We start from the raw sequence: 8,987 nt of genomic DNA, 5'->3' as shown, positions 1-8,987 counted from the left end.
AGTTAACCACAGCATCGATCAACGCAAATGTGAAGATGAATTGAGGTGCCCTCTCCACACACAGACATGAAAGAGACGGGAAATCCAGGAGTATGCATTTCATGATTCTATTTTATTGAGCAATTTTAGGAACTACACTAATAAAGAGATTCCAAAGGCTGGAAAAGCCCGCTGTGTGATGTTAGGATCACATTTACATCAAATCAGGTTTCACTGCAGAGGTCATCCACCTTCAACAGAAATGTGTATGGCTCTGGAGTGAAGCACTGCACCAATAATATATCACAGCTGAATGTCCAAACCAAGAAAGAACTGAGTAAAAGTGCTACACAATCAAAGAGGAGATATAATTAGACTATATCAACATTCTCATTTCCAATCCAGAACTAGTGATCTAAGACTGTTCCTTTAAAAGCCCACCCTGACAAGGCATTTATTTAATTTTTATTTCACTTTTCATTGCCTTTCAGTTGTCACTTAGTGGACAGCACTGCTGAGCACCAACACACAGCCAAGCAGTCAACGGTGCATCTTTGTTTTTGGTCATCCAAGATATGATGACTTCATCTGTTACACTGGGCAGCCAGGTGTCAATTGCTGCACTGGGGAATCAGGTGACGGGTTAAGTCAACATGAAAATGGGAATCAGGATGAGCTTTCAATGAGAATATAGATGAATAAATTAGACAGCCTTAGCAAAGCCCATACGGTTGTTGCCTCTGTCGAAAATGGAGTAATATTCTCCAATGAACACATCTCCCAGAATCCAGAGGTATCCACCAGAGCCGCCAAATCCACTGGTGCAGCTGACTTGGTCGCTGAAATTGAGCTGTAAGAAAAGGGGGAACAATTAACACTGGGTCATGTGTCTATCTTCTTTAGTGATCTCGACAGCATGTTTGATTAATCTCTGAACAATATCTCCATTCTGTCTTTTGAAAATGGGAGCTTATTCTCGCACCCTCTTGCTGTCCAATAGCATTCGAAGAGAAAGTAAAGAATAATTTATCAATCAAGCGCAGGCCTGACCAGAGCTGTGGCAGAGCACAATTCACACCCACCAATGTCATAAGCACTGACCCTGCGCTAACTTCTAGAATCAGTCTCATTATAATACCTTAGGTGTTCTCCAGACATCATAAACATTTCTGTTGGGAGTTTATGCAGGGAAGCGGAGAGCTGGGGGTGGATGGTGGGGAGGGGGGAGGAAATAGCATACTGCTTGTAACACTGAAACATTTTACCAGTTTGGCCTGGAAGAACTATTACTTTATGATATGATATTTTATATGAAGTTAGATTTTGCAAATCAAGTGTTAATTTCCAGTGTTGCTCCATTCTTTTTTGGCATAACTTCGAAAGGTCTGCAGTTATTGAACAATGGGTGGTTGAGAATGTTAATGAGTATTCCAAAATGGATGAAACTGTTTACTTCTGCACCTTGTGTCAGTGCTGTGACAATGAGAAGATATTGAGCAAATTCTAGAGCAGTTTGCAGCTTGCTGCAGGAATGGCTTCCAATTCAATATGGCCAGCAAGGTAAATGGGCAATACCAGTACCAGAAGCTTCCACACCAAGCAGGTGGATTCTTGTGCAAGATGCTAATTTTGATTGGCAGCTCAGCAAGTCCAGCATCAATACACAGAGCGAGGGAAGGGGTCAGAGGAGAGACTCTGTGCTCTTTCTCTCTTTCCTCTTCAGACAGAGAGAGAAAATTGGCAGCCCCACAGAAAATGTTACAAAGTTAAATGTCAAAAGCAGTTGACAATAGTTAATAAGCAAAAATAAGCTCCCCTCCAAAAACTGTATCTGTTATAAGACTGTAATTAAAAGGATATATTGCAATAAAGACATCAACACATACCTTCAACGTGTATGCTTTGGCAGGAAGAGGATAGTCAACTCCATTGATTGTGAAAACCACATCGGGCATGCTGTTGATATTGTTACAGTTTATGGAGTACTGGAAGAAAATAGCAACAGTTTGTATTGATTATTTCAGCTTCGGGATTGACAATAAATCATCTATAATTAAATGGAATTACTAGTTAATCACTATTGGAATTGTGAGGTGAAATTGGAAAAAACAAGCAAGCTGAAAGAAAATTGTTATCGAGGAACATTGCCAGTTACCAGAATATATTTAAGATAAATTTAGCAACAACACACTAAACCTTTCTAAATATTAGAGCTCATCTAAATGTTAAAGCAATAATAGGATTGTAGGTTGTGGATTTCTTGAGTTGACACTGTGGCCTATTCCAGCACTATTTTTTGTCCTTGAGTGAATAGACTCAAATATGTAAAGATTCTTTACCTTGCACTTGCAACAAATGGTGATGCAACTCCAAATATTTCTGGGGCCGTACATCTGTGCTACAGTGATTGTTGCCTCATTTGTATGGAATGTAATTTAATACCCTCAAAGAGGGGGCAGAGCCGATTATATATGAGAAATTGCAATATTATTATAAATATATCTACTTCCACTTGGTAAGTACATATATTCTGAAATCGTCCACTACAGACTACAGTGTGAAACAATCATTGATGCACTCTCATACAATCCTTCACCGCACCAGTTACTGTAACATGGCATCTCTACCTGGCCATAGAATCCAGGAATTGCTCCAATGTACTGCTGAATTGTGTCGATGGCTGAGCTGGATCCAACAAGAAGAGAAGTGCCAGTATCAACAATGGCAGGACAACCTCCATCGCAGGCCACAACCTGGCCATTAATTGTTACTCTGATGGAGATAATTGGATCAAGAGTTAGTAAAAGATCTAAAAAAAACTACACTTATTAGACCAATTGAACAAGTAATACCAAGCTGGGGTTACTACTAATCAGCTGTAACATTCGTTATATCTTCAGTAAATGCTGACACAACTGAGATTTTTAAAACAGACTCAGTATTTTATTCCTTCTTTTCTTTATGCTCTTATGTTTCAACATAGTTTGGTAAAATCAGTTTTCAGTAGCGAAGCAGACAGTATCAAGTTCTACCGTCCACTGGCACTAATGCCTGTTGGTCCAATGATGCCAAGAACAGGTGCCCCATTTCCCACTTCCTGATAGTGAGATGGGAAATCTCATTCATGGGCACAGCTGTGAACCGACCAAGAGTGGTTTGTAAAGATCCAATAGTTCCACCAACAGGTGGCACAGTTAGATGCCATTGCATATAAAATTTCAGGGTAACCACGGGCCCATATGTCAGGTGCAGTTGCCCCTGTCAAACCAATAAGATAACTAAAATGCCAATACAGTATAAGGTTACGGGTGCCCCAGACAGACACTTGCCCTCATTTTGTGAATGGGAGTTGAATTCAATTAATATGATCTTTAGCCTTTCACAACCAACAGAATTTTCATGTGGTCGCTATTGACTAAAAGTTCTTCAAGTAAATTATATGTACTTCATGGTATTTAAGTATCATAGTAGGTACAGCACAGGAGGAGGCCATCGTGCATGTGCTGGCTCTTTGAAATCCAATTAGACCCATTCCCCTGCTCTTTTCCCATAGCCCTGTAATTCTTTTCCCTTCAAGTGTTTATCCAATTCTCTTTTGAAAGTTAATGTTGAATCTGCTTCCGCCACCCATTCAGGCAGTGAATTCCAGATCATTACAACTCACTCGTCTGATAAAATGCATCCTCATGTCGCCTCTGGCTACTTATTTTCAAAGAATTGGACTTAAACATTGATTGCAAGACTGAAATAGAGTGAATGAGCTCTCTACTGTAATCAGCCTTCCACAAATGTTTTCTCCTGAAAATTATTAATAGCGACATCCTCAGCACATTGTCTCAATAAAAGTTTTATCTTTTGCTATGGTTGATTTGTCAAACGCCACTTTCAGAAGTATCCCAGTTGTAGATGGGAAAATCACTCACTTGTCAATGAGGATTTGCCAATAGGCTTCATGAGTGACGGGAGCCCAGTTAATTTGACCGGTGTAGTGGTTTGGATCAATTCCACCAAATACAACTTCACTTCCGGACTGACCATCCTCTCTGTAAAACATAGGTTAATAAAAAAAGTTCAGAGACAAAGAAACAATTTCATTCACATTGAAATATTTCTGGTTTAGAGGTTTAGCACTTGGTGATGTCACTGCCCATTGGATATTGTATCTAAATCATCATTTTTCCAAATCAGATATTAAAAGTAATTAATTGCAATGTGTCAGTATCCTTGTCATAAATACTCCAGGAAACTCATACCATCCAATAGGATTCTGTTCAAATAAAGCAACTGTGCCTTTTAAATAAATTATACAGGATTTAATCTGTGTCCTTTGGGATCCTATTGGATTCAATTCTAAATTGGGCTGATAGCACCAGAGAAGGGATGCAAGGTTTGAAAACGAATAACTTTGATAGAAAGTTCTTGCATTTATGTAGTGCCTTTCACATCCTCAGGATGGCCCAAAGTGCTTCTCAACCAATGAATGCTTTTGAAGTATAGTCACTGTTATATAGATAAATGCAGCAGCCGGTTTGTACACAGCAGAGTGCCACAAATAGATTGAGGGATTTCTGTTGGACAGGACACCTAGTGATACATTGGGATCTTTTACATCCACCTGAATAGGTAGGCGGGGCTTCAGTTTACCATCTAATCAGAAAGACAATACCTCCAATAATGCCATACTCCATAAAAAATGCAGAGTATGTCCGATAATGGCAACCTCAATATCACACTGATGTATCAGCCTGGAGTATGTGCTCAAAATTTGCAGTAGGCTTGAAGCCCTGACCTTTGGACACAGGGGTAAGAGTGTTACCAACTGAGTCAAGATGAGTTTTTTCGGATGAAAGCATAAATAACACAGTCCCTGCTTCATTTAGGAAAATAAGATGTAGAAACAAAGATATAAGAAATTTTTACCTGGATAGGTACACAGCGAAGAGGGGCTCTTGCACCAATTGTTGAGACATCATGTTATTAAACACAGTCGTGGCACCTGATGCTGCAAGAGATGCATAGCCCAAGCCCAGAATTCCATCGAATTTACAGTAGGTAAAGAAACTGCCAGGTTCGGTCTCACTTAAACCAAATTCTTGGTTGCTGATAGCTACGTTTGAAAGCTAGAAAAACAAGATAATGTGATAAATCATGGGGAATTAAGCAAAACCTTATCCAATGAATTCTGTCCACTAGATAGTTAACTCCAAATTTGGTTCTTCTGCAATAGTTTTAATATGTTTTTTTGTGCATAGAATTTACAGAAACAGACCATTCGGCCCAACGGTTCTATGCCGGCGTTTATGCTCCACAAAAGCCTCCTCCCACATTCCTTCATCTAACCCTGTCACCATATCCTTATATTCCTTTCTCCCTCATGTGTTTAAGCTGTTCACCTCAACCGTTCCCATCTGGTGGCGAGTTCCACATTCTCACCACTCTCTGAGTAAAGAGGTTTTTCCTGAATTCCCTATTGGATTTATTCGTGACTATCCTATATTTATGGCCCCTAGTTTTGGTCTCTCCCACACGTGAAAACATTTTCTTTACATCGACCCAATCAAACCCTTTCATAATCTCACAGACCTCCATAAGATCACCCCTCAGCCTTCTCTTTTCTAGAGAAAAGAGACACAGCCTGTTCAGTCATACCTGATAGTATAACCTCTCGGTTCTGCTATTCTGGTATGAAAAGGATGAATTATTTGTGACTGGCTGCAGGTTTGTGACGTGATATAAAAAAAACAATCCATGTATAATGAATTATAAGAACATCAACTTATTTTTTTCCCTGTTTGTTTTTTTCTGACTGATTTCTTCAGTCAGCTGCTGTCTGAATCTTAGCCTGTTTATCACATCCTTGTGTGTTTGTGGGGATTTGTCTCTTGCTTTTGAAACCATGCTGACTGCCCCTATGATATGTAACTATGTACAAACAGTTTAGAGCACAGATGTTTGGACTCGAACGACAAATTTCATGACATGATGACATCCTCTTCATAAATTGATCACACATGGCGAGTAGGTTTTTCACAACCTCCTGCCATTGATAGTTCCATCTCGTGGTCAATTTGATGCCCTTTTGTTGCAAAGTGCAAGTAATTTGGAAGTGACCCCATGATTTCAGTTCTTTGGTACTTACAAAATATATTAGTCGTAGAGTTAGGAGGCAGAAATTGAATTGTTAACAAGATTGCTTTTCTCCAGTTAACTTCACAATTTCTTGTGCACCTCCTGTCAATATAAAACTCGCCTCTACTGAAAAATCAGGAGAACTTTAGTAACATTCTCTTTTATTCATCTGACTAAATCATGCTTTCTTAAAGTTTGTGTTTTAAGGAGATTCTACATTATTTTTAAAATGTTTTTCTAATGCTTTTATTTTTCTCTATCTAAATCAGAAGTTAAAGAAAGAGAAAGAATTTGCATTTATATAGCACTTTAGGATGTCCCAAAACACTTTACAGCCAAGCAATTACAGCAATGAGATAGATGACCAATTATACTTTTTTTGGTAGTGGTGGTTGAGGGATAAATGTTGGCCAGGACAGTGGGAGAGCTCTCCTGCGTTTCTTTGAATAGTACCTTGGGATCATTTACATCCATCCTGAGAACTTTCATCTCATCCGAAAGATGGTACCTCCAACAGTACATCACTCTCAGTCTGGATGATGTGCTCAAGTGGGCTTGAATCCACGATCCGCTGACTCAGTGCTACCACTGAGCAAAGGCTGTCATATCCCACATACAACACAAATAGGCATAAAGGTCTGAGTTCAACTGAATGGTTCGATAAAGGGATTATTTTCATCAAATTTATATGATGCTCCAAAGAAAAGGATTTATGTCAATAAACTTGTGAAAGTCTATCTTAATATTAGCTTTCTTTCAAAACATCAACTTGAAGCTCGCGATACCCTCTGCTACATCATCATTAGACATCCACTCAACTGTCTGGCTTTTCAACTGATCCAACTCATTATGTTTGATTCCAAGATATTTGTATCTTTGACTTGAACCTGTAACTTTTGGAAAGCAATTATCACTGTTATGGGATTTGATTTACTTGATGAAGATCACAGTCTACTTACTCTGACGGTGTCATATCCCAGTATACCAGTCATGCTGCCTGTGCCATACTGGATAGATAAGGACTGGTCATTTGACTTATATGTTGAGGACTTTTTTGGGTTGAATCGGTGATGGTCCACTGCAAAGAAACATCCATTTCATCAAATTATTATAAAGGTTTCAGCATTTAATCCAATGCTGGTTCAAATATTTGTGATAAAAACTAATCGAATTTGTCACATTGAAGAAATAGTTTATTTTTGTTACCAAGCATCCCATCCAATTTTCTGTTGCCTCATAAGTGTATTACTGGTTGCCATTTTTTTAGAGGGAGATTCTGGGAGCACGAGGAGGTTCAGGAACATTCATGTGTTAATTTTTTTTAGGAGAGCCTGAAATACATGGTGTGTGAGTGTGTGTGTGGGGTGGGGAGGGGGGAGATCGGGGGCTGTGTGGAGGTGTATATGTGTGTGAGTGTGTTCAGAGTATGGTTTGTGTGTGTATAAATGCCTGTGTGAAGGAAGATACTACATGTTGGGCCAGGTACGGTGAGTTGTCCTCTTGTTAACCTACTTAATAAATTTAAGCTTCAATCAGACACAGCATTATGGAGAATGTGTCTTCATTGTTGATTTTTGACTTTGTTCAGTTTTTTGATTATAAGTTCGGATTAGCAACAGCCTTCCAACGATTCGAAAAGTCAAGAGTGAAAGCTTGTTTAACAGCAGGGTAAAATTTACTTACTGCATGGTCGTTGGGAACAGTAAATTGATGGAACCCAAAGATTGGATGAGCCAGTATCAAAGAGGACAGTGAAGCTCTGTGGTGGATTCCCAATGCTGATTGCTCCATAGTACGACAACTGTCAGCAAAAACAAAATGTCCACAATGTATCAAGTGGGAATATACCCATGTGATATTAGGTTAATATTCCTCTATATCCATCAGTAATAGTAAATCCCCCTATCACTGTTTTGAAATCACATGGTACAGAATCAGAAGTCTGCAGTCCATTTAAATTGAAGAGAGATAATGAGTAAGAAGAAATCACTCTATTTCTATGTATTATACTGTTAATGTATTTCATGGTTAAGAAGATGTTCAGCCTTTTGACCATGCTGTCTTATATTTAAACTATCTTAGCACAAATATCTGCGACTGAATTTTTACCTTTGAATAATACCTAGCTCTGAGCAAAATATAAATTATAGGCGATAGCTGCAATAAATGTAAGTAAGATGTTAATTTGTTTGTATTTTTCCTCTTTTATTTACAAAACTTACATCCAGGAAGTTAATCAATGGTTCAGTTGATTCCAGTGAATGGGTCTGGTAGGGTCCTTCAAATTTGGAACAGGGATCATATGGATGATTCTTCAGGAAGTCCTCGAGAAGCCCCTTCTCCTGAAGAACTTCACGGGCAGATTTACCTTTCATCAAGGGCACTCTGTAAAGATAAGAAGTAAGTTTGAAATGTCATCAACTTTTAATGCTCCTTGCTGACAAATTATTCTTTCTATCTCTTAACCTTAGGTAATGAAGTTAAAAATGTAACTACAGAATCCTTTTTCTTTGTCACTTTTCCCCGCTCCTCTCCTTTCCTAAAGATGTTGACTCTTTACTGGAATATGGTTCCACAGGTGCTTATCAACATTCACTACCACATCCAAGTCTGACCCATGACAGGGAGTTGCTGGACACCAGCCCTCTTTTTCTTGCAGTTACAGCCGTGGGGGCTCCAAACGCACAGAAGGAAGATTAACTTTTCTATCAAAGAAATGTATTCTCCAAAATTTAGCCAAAAATCAGATGATTTCCTACCTGAATAAACATTCAGAGAGCTGAATGCAAGCGAGAGTGATGAGTAGCCACTTCATCTTGTCCGTTGAATTGGTTTGGACACTCTTTGGAATCTAAAGTTTGGGGTCTATGCAGCAACAT

The 8,987-nt window shown here is 38.9% G+C and overlaps 1 pseudogene; it reads right to left on the bottom strand.

Moving 5' to 3' along the window:
• Positions 1-682: 682 nt before the first annotated feature.
• On the bottom strand, positions 683-8,987 carry LOC137344728 (pepsin A-like; annotated as a pseudogene).

This window comes from Heptranchias perlo, chromosome 27, assembly GCF_035084215.1.
Source record: "Heptranchias perlo isolate sHepPer1 chromosome 27, sHepPer1.hap1, whole genome shotgun sequence".
NCBI classification, from domain to species: Eukaryota; Metazoa; Chordata; class Chondrichthyes; order Hexanchiformes; family Hexanchidae; genus Heptranchias; species Heptranchias perlo.
The sequence above is the reverse complement of the archived record's forward strand: the minus strand, read 5'-3'. Positions and strand labels throughout refer to the sequence as shown.